Genomic DNA, 12,187 nt, shown 5'->3' on the forward strand with positions numbered 1-12,187 from the left:
CCGAGACATTCGCGCCGCCGGGGCCGTTCTGGCGTAGGATTCAACGCGCTGGTCCCGCTATGCGGCATGGCATCGCCAGTCTCCGGACTCAGTTTATTTTCGGAGGAAAAAAATTATCCGGAGAGGAAAAGCCAAAAGCCGAAAAATTAAAAACAAATATTATCAAAAAATGAAAAGGCGGGCAAAAAATAAAAGGGGTGCAACACGAGGACTTCCCAGGGGGTCACCCATCCTAGTACTACTCTCGCCCAAGCACGCTTAACTGCGGAGTTCTGTTGGGATCCGGTGCATTAGTGCTGGTATGATCGCACCCATGACATGCTCTTCGAAACTCCCTTTTATGACAAAGCAGCAGACCTCGACGGCCCGAGACATTCGCGCCGCCGGGGCCGTTCTGGCGTAGGATTCAACGCGCTGGTCCCGCTATGCGGCATGGCACCGCCAGTCTCCGGACTCAGTTTATTTTCGGAGGAAAAAAATTATCCGAAGAGGAAAAGCCAAAAGCCAAAAAATTAAAAATAAATATTATCAAAAAATAAAAAAGCGGGCAAAAAATAAAAGGGGTGCAACACGAGGACTTCCCAGGGGGTCACCCATCCTAGTACTACTCTCGCCCAAGCACGCTTAACTGCGGAGTTCTGATGGGATCCGGTGCATTAGTGCTGGTATGATCGCACCCATGACATGCCCTTCGAAACTCCCTTTTGTGACAAAGCAGCAGACCTCGATGGCCCGAAACATTCGCGCCGCCGAGGCCGTTCTGGCGTAGGATTCAACACGCTGGTCCCGCTATGCGGCATGGCACCGCGAGTCTCCGGAATCAGTTTATTTTCGGGAAAAAAAATTATCCGAAGAGAAAAAGCCAAAAGCCGAAAAATTAAAAATAAATATTATCAAAAAATAAAAAAGCGGGCAAAAAATAAAAGGGGTGCAACACGAGGACTTCCCAGGGGGTCCACCATCCTAGTACTACTCTCGCCCAAGCACGCTTAACTGCGGAGTTCTGATGGGATCCGGTGCATTAGTGCTGGTATGATCGCACCCATGACATGCCCTTCGAAACTCCCTTTTGTGACAAAGCAGCAGACCTCGATGGCCCGAAACATTCGCGCCGCCGAGGCCGTTCTGGCGTAGGATTCAACACGCTGGTCCCGCTATGCGGCATGGCACCGCGAGTCTCCGGAATCAGTTTATTTTCGGGAAAAAAAATTATCCGAAGAGAAAAAGCCAAAAGCCGAAAAATTAAAAATAAATATTATCAAAAAATAAAAAAGCGGGCAAAAAATAAAAGGGGTGCAACACGAGGACTTCCCAGGGGGTCACCCATCCTAGTACTACTCTCGCCCAAACACGCTTAACTGCGGAGTTCTGATGGGATCCGGTGCATTAGTGCGGGTATGATCGCACCCATGACATGCCCATCGAAACTCCCTTTTATGACAAAGCAGCAGACCTCGACGGCCCGAGACATTCGCGCCGCCGGGGCCGTTCTGGCGTAGGATTCAACGCGCTGGTCCCGCTATGCGGCATGGCACCGCCAGTCTCCGGACTCAGTTTATTTTCGGGGGAAAAAAATTATCCGAAGAGGAAAAGCCAAAAGCCGAAAAATTAAAAATAAATATTATCAAAAAATAAAAAAGCGGGCAAAAAATAAAAGGGGTGCAACACGAGGACTTCCCAGGGGGTCACCCATCCTAGTACTACTCTCGCCCAAGCATGCTTAACTGCGGAGTTCTGATGGGATCCGGTGCCTTAGTGCTGGTATGATCGCACCCATGACATGCCCATCGAAACTCCCTTTTATGACAAAGCAGCAGACCTCGACGGCCCGAGACATTCACGCCGCCGGGGCCGTTCTGGCATAGGATTCAACGCGCTGGTCCCGCTATGCGGCATGGCACCGCCAGTCTCCGGACTCAGTTTATTTTCGGGAGAAAAAATTATCCGAAGAGGAAAAGCCAAAAGCCGAAAAATTAAAAATAAATATTATCAAAAAATAAAAAAGCGGGCAAAAAATAAAAGGGGTGCAACACGAGGACTTCCCAGGGGGTCACCCATCCTAGTACTACTCTCGCCCAAGCACGCTTAACTGCGGAGTTCTGATGGGATCCGGTGCCTTAGTGCTGGTATGATCGCACCCATGACATGCCCATCGAAACTCCCTTTTATGACAAAGCAGCAGACCTCGACGACCCGAGACATTCGCGCCGCCGGGGCCGTTCTGGCGTAGGATTCAACGCGCTGGTCCCGCTATGCGGCATGGCATCGCCAGTCTCCGGACTCAGTTTATTTTCGGAGGAAAAAAATTATCCGGAGAGGAAAAGCCAAAAGCCGAAAAATTAAAAATAAATATTATCAAAAAATGAAAAGGCGGGCAAAAAATAAAAGGGGTGCAACACGAGGACTTCCCAGGGGGCCACCCATCCTAGTACTACTCTCGCCCAAGCACGCTTAACTGCGGAGTTCTGATGGGATCCGGTGCATTAGTGCTAGTATGATCGCACCCATGACATGCCCTTCGAAACTCCCTTTTATGACAAAGCAGCAGACCTCGATGGCCCGAGACATTCGCGCCGCCGGGGACGTTCGGGCGTAGGATTCGACACGCTGGTCCCGCTATGCGGCATGGCACCGCGAGTCCCCGGACTCAGTTTATTTTCGGGGGAAAAAATTATCCGAAGAGAAAATGCCAAAAGCCGAGAAATTAAAAATAAATATTATCAAAAAATAAAAAAGTGGGCAAAAAATAAAAGGGGTGCAACACGAGGACTTCCCAGGGGGTCACCCATCCTAGTACTACTCTCGCCCAAGCACGCTTAACTGCGGAGTTCTGATGGGATCCGGTGCATTAGTGCTGGTATGATCGCACCCATGACATGCCCATCGAAACTCCCTTTTATGACAAAGCAGCAGACCTCGACGGCCCGAGACATTCGCGCCGCCGGGGCCGTTCTGGCGTAGGATTCAACGCGCTGGTCCCGCTATGCGGCTTGGCACCGCCAGTCTCCGGACTTAGTTTATTTTCGGGGGAAAAAAATTATCCGAAGAGGAAAAGCCAAAAGCCGAAAAATTAAAAATAAATATTATCAAAAAATAAAAAAAGGGGCAAAAAATATAAGGGGTGCAACACGAGGACTTCCCAGGGGGTCACCCATCCTAGTACTACTCTCGCCCAAGCCCGCTTAACTGCGGAGTTCTGATGGGATCCGGTGCATTAGTGCTGGTATGATCGCACCCATGACATGCCCTTCGAAACTCCCTTTTATGACAAAGCAACAGACCTCGACGGCCCGAGACATTCGCGCCGCCGGGGCCGTTCTGGCGTAGGATTCAAAGCGCTGGTCCCGCTATGCGGCATGGCACCGCCAGTCTCCGGACTCAGTTTATTTTCGGGGGAAAAAAATTATCCGAAGAGGAAAAACCAAAAGCCGAAAAATTAAAAATAAATATTATCAAAAAATAAAAAAGCGGGCAAAAAATAAAAGGGGGGCAACAAGAGGACTTCCCGGGGGTCACCCATCCTAGTACTAATCTTGCCCAAGCACGCTTAACTGCGGAGTTCTGATGGGATCCGGTGCATTAGTGCTGGTATGATCGCACCCATGACATGCCCATCGAAACTCCCTTTTATGACAAAGCAGCAGACCTCGACGGCCCGAGACATTCGCGCCGCCGGGGCCGTTCTGGCGTAGGATTCAACGCGCTGGTCCCGCTATGCGGCATGGCACCGCCAGTCTCCGGACTCAGTTTATTTTCGGAGGAAAAAAATTATCCGAAGAGGAAAAGCCAAAAGCCAAAAAATTAAAAATAAATATTATCAAAAAATAAAAAAGCGGGCAAAAAATAAAAGGGGTGCAACACGAGGACTTCCCAGGGGGTCACCCATCCTAGTACTACTCTCGCCCAAGCACGCTTAACTGCGGAGTTCTGATGGGATCCGGTGCATTAGTGCTGGTATGATCGCACCCATGACATGCCTTTCGAAACTCCCTTTTATGACAAAGCAGCAGACCTCGATGGCCCGAAACATTCGCGCCGCCGAGGCCGTTCTGGCGTAGGATTCAACACGCTGGTCCCGCTATGCGGCATGGCACCGCGAGTCTCCGGACTCAGTTTATTTTTGGGAAAAAAAATTATCCGAAGAGAAAAAGCCAAAAGCCGAAAAATTAAAAATAAATATTATCGAAAAATAAAAAAGCGGGCAAAAAATAAAAGGGGTGCAACACGAGGACTTCCCAGGGGGTCACCCATCCTAGTACTACTCTCGCCCAAACACGCTTAACTGCGGAGTTCTGATGGGATCCGGTGCATTAGTGCTGGTATGATCGCACCCATGACTCGCCCATCGAAACTCCCTTTTATGACAAAGCAGCAGACCTCGACGGCCTGAGACATTCGCGCCGCCGGGGCCGTTCTGGCGTAGGATTCAACGCGCTGGTCCCGCTATGCGGCATGGCACCGCCAGTCTCCGGACTCAGTTTATTTTCGGGGGAAAAAAATTATCCGAAGAGGAAAAGCCAAAAGCCGAAAAATTAAAAATAAATATTAAAAATAAAAAAGCGGGCAAAAAATAAAAGGGGTGCAACACGAGGACTTCCCAGGGGGTCACCCATCCTAGTACTACTCTCGCCCAAGCACGCTTAACTGCGGAGTTCTGATGGGATCCGGTGCATTAGTGCTGGTATGATCGCACCCATGACATGCCCATCGAAACTCCCTTTTATGACAAAGCAGCAGACCTCGACGGCCCGAGACATTCGCGCCGCCGGGGCCGTTCTGGCGTAGGATTCAACGCGCTGGTCCCGCTATGCGGCATAGCACCGCCAGTCTCCGGACTCAGTTTATTTTCGGGGGAAAAAAATTATCCGAAGAGGAAAAGCCAAAAGCCGAAAAATTAAAAATAAATATTATCAAAAAATAAAAAAGCGGGCAAAAAATAAAAGGGGTGCAACACGAGGACTTCCCAGGGGGTCACCCATCCTAGTACTACTCTCGCCCATGCACGCTTAACTACGGAGTTCTGATGGGATCCGGTGCCTTAGTGCTGGTATGATCGCACCCATGACATGCCCATCGAAACTCCCTTTTATGACAAAGCAGCAGACCTCGACGGCCCGAGACATTCGCGCCGCCGGGGCCGTTCTGGCGTAGGATTCAACGCGCTGGTCACGCTATGCGGCATGGCACCGCCAGTCTCCGGACTCAGTTTATTTTCGGGGGAAAAAAATTATCCGAAGAAGAAAAGCCAAAAGCCGAAAAATTAAAAATAAATATTATCAAAAAATAAAAAAGCGGGCAAAAAATAAAAGGGGTGCAACACGAGGACTTCCCAGGGGGTCACCCATCCTAGCAGTACTCTCGCCCAAGCACGCTTAACTGCGGAGTTCTGATGGGATCCGGTGCATTAGTGCTGGTATGATCGCACCCATGACATGCCCTTCGAAACTCCCTTTTATGACAAAGCAGCAGACCTCGACGGCCCGAGACATTCGCGCCGCCGGGGCCGTTCTGGCATAGGATTCAACGCGCGGGTCCCACTATGCGGCATGGCACCGCCAGTCTCCGGACTCAGTTTATTTTTGGGGAAAAAAATTATCCGAAGAGGAAAAGCCAAAAGCCGAAGAATTAAAAATAAATATTATCAAAAAATAAAAAAGCGGGCAAAAAATAATAGAGGTGCAACACGAGGACTTCCCAGGGGTCACCCATCCTAGTACTACTCTCGCCCAAGCATGCTTAACTGCGGAGTTCTGATGGGATCCGGTGCATTAGTGCTGGTATGATCGCAACCATGACATGCCCTTCGAAACTCCCCTTTATGACAAAGCAGCAGACCTCGACGGCCCGAGACATTCGCGCCGCCGGGGCCGTTCTGGCGTAGGATTCAACGCGCTGGTCCCGCTATGCGGCATGGCACCGCCAGTCTCCGGACTCAGTTTATTTTCGGGGGAAAAAAATTATCCGAAGAGAAAAAGCCAAAAGCCGAAAAATTAAAAATAAATATTATCGAAAAATAAAAAAGCGGGCAAAAAATAAAAGGGGTGCAACACGAGGACTTCCCGGGGGTCACCCATCCTAGTACTACTCTCGCCCAAACACGCTTGACTGCGGAGTTCTGATGGGATCCGGTGCATTAGTGCTGGTATGATCGCACCCATGACTCGCCCATCGAAACTCCCTTTTATGACAAAGCAGCAGACCTCGACGGCCTGAGACATTCGCGCCGCCGGGGCCGTTCTGGCGTAGGATTCAACGCGCTGGTCCCGCTATGCGGCATGGCACCGCCAGTCTCCGGACTCAGTTTATTTTCGGGGGAAAAAAATTATCCGAAGAGGAAAAGCCAAAAGCCGAAAAATTAAAAATAAATATTAAAAATAAAAAAGCGGGCAAAAAATAAAAGGGGTGCAACACGAGGACTTCCCAGGGGGTCACCCATCCTAGTACTACTCTCGCCCAAGCACGCTTAACTGCGGAGTTCTGATGGGATCCGGTGCATTAGTGCTGGTATGATCGCACCCATGACATGCCCATCGAAACTCCCTTTTATGACAAAGCAGCAGACCTCGACGGCCCGAGACATTCGCGCCGCCGGGGCCGTTCTGGCGTAGGATTCAACGCGCTGGTCCCGCTATGCGGCATAGCACCGCCAGTCTCCGGACTCAGTTTATTTTCGGGGGAAAAAAATTATCCGAAGAGGAAAAGCCAAAAGCCGAAAAATTAAAAATAAATATTATCAAAAAATAAAAAAGCGGGCAAAAAATAAAAGGGGTGCAACACGAGGACTTCCCAGGGGGTCACCCATCCTAGTACTACTCTCGCCCATGCACGCTTAACTACGGAGTTCTGATGGGATCCGGTGCCTTAGTGCTGGTATGATCGCACCCATGACATGCCCATCGAAACTCCCTTTTATGACAAAGCAGCAGACCTCGACGGCCCGAGACATTCGCGCCGCCGGGGCCGTTCTGGCGTAGGATTCAACGCGCTGGTCACGCTATGCGGCATGGCACCGCCAGTCTCCGGACTCAGTTTATTTTCGGGGGAAAAAAATTATCCGAAGAAGAAAAGCCAAAAGCCGAAAAATTAAAAATAAATATTATCAAAAAATAAAAAAGCGGGCAAAAAATAAAAGGGGTGCAACACGAGGACTTCCCAGGGGGTCACCCATCCTAGCAGTACTCTCGCCCAAGCACGCTTAACTGCGGAGTTCTGATGGGATCCGGTGCATTAGTGCTGGTATGATCGCACCCATGACATGCCCTTCGAAACTCCCTTTTATGACAAAGCAGCAGACCTCGACGGCCCGAGACATTCGCGCCGCCGGGGCCGTTCTGGCATAGGATTCAACGCGCGGGTCCCACTATGCGGCATGGCACCGCCAGTCTCCGGACTCAGTTTATTTTCGGGGAAAAAAATTATCCGAAGAGGAAAAGCCAAAAGCCGAAGAATTAAAAATAAATATTATCAAAAAATAAAAAAGCGGGCAAAAAATAAAAGAGGTGCAACACGAGGACTTCCCAGGGGTCACCCATCCTAGTACTACTCTCGCCCAAGCATGCTTAACTGCGGAGTTCTGATGGGATCCGGTGCATTAGTGCTGGTATGATCGCACCCATGACATGCCCATCGAAACTCCCTTTTATGACAAAGCAGCAGACCTCGACGGCCCGAGACATTCACGCCGCCGGGGCCGTTCTGGCATAGGATTCAACGCGCTGGTCCCGCTATGCGGCATGGCACCGCCAGTCTCCGGACTCAGTTTATTTTCGGGAGAAAAAATTATCCGAAGAGGAAAAGCCAAAAGCCGAAAAATTAAAAATAAATATTATCAAAAAATAAAAAAGCGGGCAAAAAATAAAAGGGGTGCAACACGAGGACTTCCCAGGGGGTCACCCATCCTAGCAGTACTCTCGCCCAAGCACGCTTAACTGCGGAGTTCTGATGGGATCCGGTGCATTAGTGCTGGTATGATCGCACCCATGACATGCCCTTCGAAACTCCCTTTTATGACAAAGCAGCAGACCTCGACGGCCCGAGACATTCGCGCCGCCGGGGCCGTTCTGGCATAGGATTCAACGCGCGGGTCCCACTATGCGGCATGGCACCGCCAGTCTCCGGACTCAGTTTATTTTCGGGGAAAAAAATTATCCGAAGAGGAAAAGCCAAAAGCCGAAGAATTAAAAATAAATATTATCAAAAAATAAAAAAGCGGGCAAAAAATAAAAGAGGTGCAACACGAGGACTTCCCAGGGGTCACCCATCCTAGTACTACTCTCGCCCAAGCATGCTTAACTGCGGAGTTCTGATGGGATCCGGTGCATTAGTGCTGGTATGATCGCAACCATGACATGCCCTTCGAAACTCCCCTTTATGACAAAGCAGCAGACCTCGACGGCCCGAGACATTCGCGCCGCCGGGGCCGTTCTGGCGTAGGATTCAACGCGCTGGTCCCGCTATGCGGCATGGCACCGCCAGTCTCCGGACTCAGTTTATTTTCGGGGGAAAAAAATTATCCGAAGAGAAAAAGCGAAAAGCCGAAAAATTAAAAATAAATATTATCGAAAAATAAAAAAGCGGGCAAAAAATAAAAGGGGTGCAACACGAGGACTTCCCAGGGGGTCACCCATCCTAGTACTACTCTCGCCCAAACACGCTTAACTGCGGAGTTCTGATGGGATCCGGTGCATTAGTGCTGGTATGATCGCACCCATGACTCGCCCATCGAAACTCCCTTTTATGACAAAGCAGCAGACCTCGACGGCCTGAGACATTCGCGCCGCCGGGGCCGTTCTGGCGTAGGATTCAACGCGCTGGTCCCGCTATGCGGCATGGCACCGCCAGTCTCCGGACTCAGTTTATTTTCGGGGGAAAAAAATTATCCGAAGAGGAAAAGCCAAAAGCCGAAAAATTAAAAATAAATATTAAAAATAAAAAAGCGGGCAAAAAATAAAAGGGGTGCAACACGAGGACTTCCCAGGGGGTCACCCATCCTAGTACTACTCTCGCCCAAGCACGCTTAACTGCGGAGTTCTGATGGGATCCGGTGCATTAGTGCTGGTATGATCGCACCCATGACATGCCCATCGAAACTCCCTTTTATGACAAAGCAGCAGACCTCGACGGCCCGAGACATTCGCGCCGCCGGGGCCGTTCTGGCGTAGGATTCAACGCGCTGGTCCCGCTATGCGGCATAGCACCGCCAGTCTCCGGACTCAGTTTATTTTCGGGGGAAAAAAATTATCCGAAGAGGAAAAGCCAAAAGCCGAAAAATTAAAAATAAATATTATCAAAAAATAAAAAAGCGGGCAAAAAATAAAAGGGGTGCAACACGAGGACTTCCCAGGGGGTCACCCATCCTAGTACTACTCTCGCCCATGCACGCTTAACTACGGAGTTCTGATGGGATCCGGTGCCTTAGTGCTGGTATGATCGCACCCATGACATGCCCATCGAAACTCCCTTTTATGACAAAGCAGCAGACCTCGACGGCCCGAGACATTCGCGCCGCCGGGGCCGTTCTGGCGTAGGATTCAACGCGCTGGTCACGCTATGCGGCATGGCACCGCCAGTCTCCGGACTCAGTTTATTTTCGGGGGAAAAAAATTATCCGAAGAAGAAAAGCCAAAAGCCGAAAAATTAAAAATAAGTATTATCAAAAAATAAAAAAGCGGGCAAAAAATAAAAGGGGTGCAACACGAGGACTTCCCAGGGGGTCACCCATCCTAGCAGTACTCTCGCCCAAGCACGCTTAACTGCGGAGTTCTGATGGGATCCGGTGCATTAGTGCTGGTATGATCGCACCCATGACATGCCCTTCGAAACTCCCTTTTATGACAAAGCAGCAGACCTCGACGGCCCGAGACATTCGCGCCGCCGGGGCCGTTCTGGCATAGGATTCAACGCGCGGGTCCCACTATGCGGCATGGCACCGCCAGTCTCCGGACTCAGTTTATTTTCGGGGAAAAAAATTATCCGAAGAGGAAAAGCCAAAAGCCGAAGAATTAAAAATAAATATTATCAAAAAATAAAAAAGCGGGCAAAAAATAAAAGAGGTGCAACACGAGGACTTCCCAGGGGTCACCCATCCTAGTACTACTCTCGCCCAAGCATGCTTAACTGCGGAGTTCTGATGGGATCCGGTGCATTAGTGCTGGTATGATCGCAACCATGACATGCCCTTCGAAACTCCCCTTTATGACAAAGCAGCAGACCTCGACGGCCCGAGACATTCGCGCCGCCGGGGCCGTTCTGGCGTAGGATTCAACGCGCTGGTCCCGCTATGCGGCATGGCACCGCCAGTCTCCGGACTCAGTTTATTTTCGGGGGAAAAAAATTATCCGAAGAAGAAAACTCAAAAGCCGAAAAATTAAAAATAAATATTATCAAAAAATAAAAAAGGGGGCAAAAAATAAAAGGGGTGCAACACGAGTACTTCCCAGGGGGTCACCCATCCTAGTACTACTCTCGCCCAAGCACGCTTAACTGCGGAGTTCTGATGGGATCCGGTGCATTAGTGCTGGTATGATCGCACGCATGACATGCCCTTCGAAACTACCTTTTATGACAAAGCAGCAGACCTCGACGGCCCGAGACATTCGCGCCGCCGGGGCCGTTCTGGCGTAGGATTCAACGCGCTGGTCCCGCTATGCGGCATGGCACCGCCAGTCTCCGGACTCAGTTTATTTTCGGGGAAAAAAAATTATCCGAAGAGGAAAAGCCAAAAGCCGAAAAATTAAAAATAAATATTATGAAAAAATAAAAAAGCGGGCAAAAAATAAATGGGGTGCAACACGAGGACTTCCCAGGGGGTCACCCATCCTAGTACTACTCTCGCCCAAGCCCGCTTAACTGCGGAGTTCTGATGGGATCCGGTGCATTAGTGCTGGTATGATCGCACCCATGATATGCCCTTCGAAACTCCCTTTTATGACAAAGCAGCAGACCTCGACGGCCCGAGACATTCGCGCCGCCGGGGCCGTTCTGGCGTAGGATTCAACGCGCTGCTCCCGCTATGCGGCATGGCACCGCCAGTCTCCGGACTCAGTTTATTTTCGGGGGAAAAAAATTATCCGAAGAGGAAAAGCCAAAAGCCGAAAAATTAAAAATAAATATTATCAAAAAATAAAAAAGCGGGCAAAAAATAAAAGGGGTGCAACACGAGGACTTCCCAGGGGGTCACCCATCCTAGTACTACTCTCGCCCAAGCACGCTTAACTACGGAGTTCTGATGGGATCCGGTGCCTTAGTGCTGGTATGATCGCACCCATGACATGCCCATCGAAACTCCCTTTTATGACAAAGCAGCAGACCTCGACGGCCCGAGACATTCGCGCCGCCGGGGCCGTTCTGGCGTAGGATTCAACGCGCTGGACACGCTATGCGGCATGGCACCGCCAGTCTCCGGACTCAGTTTATTTTCGGGGGAAAAAAATTATCCGAAGAAGAAAAGCCACAAGCCGAAAAATTAAAAATAAATATTATCAAAAAATAAAAAAGCGGGCAAAAAATAAAAGGGGTGCAACACGAGGACTTCCCAGGGGGTCACCCATCCTAGTAGTACTCTCGCCCAAGCACGCTTAACTGCGGAGTTCTGATGGGATCCGGTGCATTAGTGCTGGTATGATCGCACCCATGACATGCCCTTCGAAACTCCCTTTTATGACAAAGCAGCAGACCTCGACGACCCGAGACATTCGCGCCGCCGGGGCCGTTCTGGCATATGATTCAACGCGCGGGTCCCACTATGCGGCATGGCACCGCCAGTCTCCGGACTCAGTTTATTTTCGGGGAAAAAAATTATCCGAAGAGGAAAAGCCAAAAGCCGAAGAATTAAAAATAAATATTATCAAAAAATAAAAAAGCGGGCAAAAAATAAAAGAGGTGCAACACGAGGACTTTCCAGGGGTCACCCATCCTAGTACTACTCTCGCCCAAGCATGCTTAACTGCGGAGTTCTGATGGGATCCGGTGCATTAGTGCTGGTATGATCGCAACCATGACATGCCCTTCGAAACTCCCCTTTATGACAAAGCAGCAGACCTCGACGGCCCGAGACATTCGCGCCGCCGGGGCCGTTCTGGCGTAGGATTCAACGCGCTGGTCCCGCTATGCGGCATGGCACCGCCAGTCTCCGGACTCAGTTTATTTTCGGGGGAAAAAAATTATCCGAAGAAGAAAACTCAAAAGC

At 50.1% G+C, this 12,187-nt stretch overlaps 28 non-coding genes and 5 pseudogenes across 28 annotated transcripts; all 33 read right to left on the bottom strand.

Annotated features, from left to right (window-relative positions):
- Positions 1-194: 194 nt before the first annotated feature.
- Positions 195-313, bottom strand: LOC149767086 (5S ribosomal RNA). The gene has a single exon (XR_016403081.1). It is a non-coding gene; the product is annotated as a 5S ribosomal RNA (ribosomal RNA).
- A 247-nt stretch (positions 314-560) lies between these two features.
- Positions 561-679, bottom strand: LOC149767087 (5S ribosomal RNA). Its single transcript, XR_016411633.1, has one exon. It is a non-coding gene; the product is annotated as a 5S ribosomal RNA (ribosomal RNA).
- A 246-nt stretch (positions 680-925) lies between these two features.
- LOC149767088 (5S ribosomal RNA) lies at positions 926-1,044 on the bottom strand. Its single transcript, XR_016402621.1, has one exon. It is a non-coding gene; the product is annotated as a 5S ribosomal RNA (ribosomal RNA).
- A 246-nt stretch (positions 1,045-1,290) lies between these two features.
- Positions 1,291-1,409, bottom strand: LOC149767089 (5S ribosomal RNA). Its single transcript, XR_016403010.1, has one exon. It is a non-coding gene; the product is annotated as a 5S ribosomal RNA (ribosomal RNA).
- A 247-nt stretch (positions 1,410-1,656) lies between these two features.
- On the bottom strand, positions 1,657-1,775 carry LOC149767090 (5S ribosomal RNA). The gene has a single exon (XR_016403886.1). It is a non-coding gene; the product is annotated as a 5S ribosomal RNA (ribosomal RNA).
- Positions 1,776-2,021: 246 nt separating this feature from the next.
- LOC149767091 (5S ribosomal RNA) lies at positions 2,022-2,140 on the bottom strand. The gene has a single exon (XR_016400602.1). It is a non-coding gene; the product is annotated as a 5S ribosomal RNA (ribosomal RNA).
- Positions 2,141-2,387: 247 nt separating this feature from the next.
- LOC149767092 (5S ribosomal RNA) lies at positions 2,388-2,506 on the bottom strand. Its single transcript, XR_016403929.1, has one exon. It is a non-coding gene; the product is annotated as a 5S ribosomal RNA (ribosomal RNA).
- Positions 2,507-2,752: 246 nt separating this feature from the next.
- LOC149767093 (5S ribosomal RNA) lies at positions 2,753-2,871 on the bottom strand. Its single transcript, XR_016411634.1, has one exon. It is a non-coding gene; the product is annotated as a 5S ribosomal RNA (ribosomal RNA).
- A 247-nt stretch (positions 2,872-3,118) lies between these two features.
- LOC149767094 (5S ribosomal RNA) lies at positions 3,119-3,237 on the bottom strand. The gene has a single exon (XR_016402915.1). It is a non-coding gene; the product is annotated as a 5S ribosomal RNA (ribosomal RNA).
- Positions 3,238-3,484: 247 nt separating this feature from the next.
- On the bottom strand, positions 3,485-3,602 carry LOC149767095 (5S ribosomal RNA; annotated as a pseudogene).
- Positions 3,603-3,849: 247 nt separating this feature from the next.
- Positions 3,850-3,968, bottom strand: LOC149767096 (5S ribosomal RNA). Its single transcript, XR_016411635.1, has one exon. It is a non-coding gene; the product is annotated as a 5S ribosomal RNA (ribosomal RNA).
- Positions 3,969-4,214: 246 nt separating this feature from the next.
- On the bottom strand, positions 4,215-4,333 carry LOC149767097 (5S ribosomal RNA). The gene has a single exon (XR_016401113.1). It is a non-coding gene; the product is annotated as a 5S ribosomal RNA (ribosomal RNA).
- Positions 4,334-4,576: 243 nt separating this feature from the next.
- LOC149767098 (5S ribosomal RNA) lies at positions 4,577-4,695 on the bottom strand. Its single transcript, XR_016411636.1, has one exon. It is a non-coding gene; the product is annotated as a 5S ribosomal RNA (ribosomal RNA).
- Positions 4,696-4,942: 247 nt separating this feature from the next.
- Positions 4,943-5,061, bottom strand: LOC149767099 (5S ribosomal RNA). The gene has a single exon (XR_016401887.1). It is a non-coding gene; the product is annotated as a 5S ribosomal RNA (ribosomal RNA).
- A 247-nt stretch (positions 5,062-5,308) lies between these two features.
- Positions 5,309-5,427, bottom strand: LOC149767100 (5S ribosomal RNA). The gene has a single exon (XR_016407587.1). It is a non-coding gene; the product is annotated as a 5S ribosomal RNA (ribosomal RNA).
- Positions 5,428-5,673: 246 nt separating this feature from the next.
- Positions 5,674-5,791, bottom strand: LOC149767101 (5S ribosomal RNA; annotated as a pseudogene).
- A 247-nt stretch (positions 5,792-6,038) lies between these two features.
- On the bottom strand, positions 6,039-6,156 carry LOC149767102 (5S ribosomal RNA). Its single transcript, XR_016407733.1, has one exon. It is a non-coding gene; the product is annotated as a 5S ribosomal RNA (ribosomal RNA).
- Positions 6,157-6,399: 243 nt separating this feature from the next.
- Positions 6,400-6,518, bottom strand: LOC149767103 (5S ribosomal RNA). Its single transcript, XR_016411637.1, has one exon. It is a non-coding gene; the product is annotated as a 5S ribosomal RNA (ribosomal RNA).
- Positions 6,519-6,765: 247 nt separating this feature from the next.
- LOC149767104 (5S ribosomal RNA) lies at positions 6,766-6,884 on the bottom strand. The gene has a single exon (XR_016401889.1). It is a non-coding gene; the product is annotated as a 5S ribosomal RNA (ribosomal RNA).
- Positions 6,885-7,131: 247 nt separating this feature from the next.
- On the bottom strand, positions 7,132-7,250 carry LOC149767105 (5S ribosomal RNA). The gene has a single exon (XR_016407589.1). It is a non-coding gene; the product is annotated as a 5S ribosomal RNA (ribosomal RNA).
- A 246-nt stretch (positions 7,251-7,496) lies between these two features.
- Positions 7,497-7,614, bottom strand: LOC149767106 (5S ribosomal RNA). The gene has a single exon (XR_016407808.1). It is a non-coding gene; the product is annotated as a 5S ribosomal RNA (ribosomal RNA).
- A 246-nt stretch (positions 7,615-7,860) lies between these two features.
- Positions 7,861-7,979, bottom strand: LOC149767107 (5S ribosomal RNA). Its single transcript, XR_016407590.1, has one exon. It is a non-coding gene; the product is annotated as a 5S ribosomal RNA (ribosomal RNA).
- Positions 7,980-8,225: 246 nt separating this feature from the next.
- LOC149767108 (5S ribosomal RNA) lies at positions 8,226-8,343 on the bottom strand (annotated as a pseudogene).
- Positions 8,344-8,590: 247 nt separating this feature from the next.
- LOC149767109 (5S ribosomal RNA) lies at positions 8,591-8,709 on the bottom strand. The gene has a single exon (XR_016401114.1). It is a non-coding gene; the product is annotated as a 5S ribosomal RNA (ribosomal RNA).
- A 243-nt stretch (positions 8,710-8,952) lies between these two features.
- Positions 8,953-9,071, bottom strand: LOC149767110 (5S ribosomal RNA). The gene has a single exon (XR_016411639.1). It is a non-coding gene; the product is annotated as a 5S ribosomal RNA (ribosomal RNA).
- A 247-nt stretch (positions 9,072-9,318) lies between these two features.
- LOC149767111 (5S ribosomal RNA) lies at positions 9,319-9,437 on the bottom strand. The gene has a single exon (XR_016401890.1). It is a non-coding gene; the product is annotated as a 5S ribosomal RNA (ribosomal RNA).
- A 247-nt stretch (positions 9,438-9,684) lies between these two features.
- LOC149767112 (5S ribosomal RNA) lies at positions 9,685-9,803 on the bottom strand. The gene has a single exon (XR_016407591.1). It is a non-coding gene; the product is annotated as a 5S ribosomal RNA (ribosomal RNA).
- A 246-nt stretch (positions 9,804-10,049) lies between these two features.
- Positions 10,050-10,167, bottom strand: LOC149767113 (5S ribosomal RNA; annotated as a pseudogene).
- A 247-nt stretch (positions 10,168-10,414) lies between these two features.
- Positions 10,415-10,533, bottom strand: LOC149767114 (5S ribosomal RNA). Its single transcript, XR_016403582.1, has one exon. It is a non-coding gene; the product is annotated as a 5S ribosomal RNA (ribosomal RNA).
- Positions 10,534-10,780: 247 nt separating this feature from the next.
- LOC149767115 (5S ribosomal RNA) lies at positions 10,781-10,899 on the bottom strand. Its single transcript, XR_016402916.1, has one exon. It is a non-coding gene; the product is annotated as a 5S ribosomal RNA (ribosomal RNA).
- Positions 10,900-11,146: 247 nt separating this feature from the next.
- LOC149767116 (5S ribosomal RNA) lies at positions 11,147-11,265 on the bottom strand. Its single transcript, XR_016400742.1, has one exon. It is a non-coding gene; the product is annotated as a 5S ribosomal RNA (ribosomal RNA).
- A 247-nt stretch (positions 11,266-11,512) lies between these two features.
- On the bottom strand, positions 11,513-11,631 carry LOC149767117 (5S ribosomal RNA). The gene has a single exon (XR_016404130.1). It is a non-coding gene; the product is annotated as a 5S ribosomal RNA (ribosomal RNA).
- A 246-nt stretch (positions 11,632-11,877) lies between these two features.
- LOC149767118 (5S ribosomal RNA) lies at positions 11,878-11,995 on the bottom strand (annotated as a pseudogene).
- Positions 11,996-12,187: the final 192 nt, after the last annotated feature.

Source organism: Phoenix dactylifera, chromosome 4, assembly GCF_051530095.1.
Source record: "Phoenix dactylifera cultivar Ajwa chromosome 4, Ajwa_hap1_PhDact_Kaust_v1.1, whole genome shotgun sequence".
Lineage (NCBI taxonomy): Eukaryota > Viridiplantae > Streptophyta > Magnoliopsida > Arecales > Arecaceae > Phoenix > Phoenix dactylifera.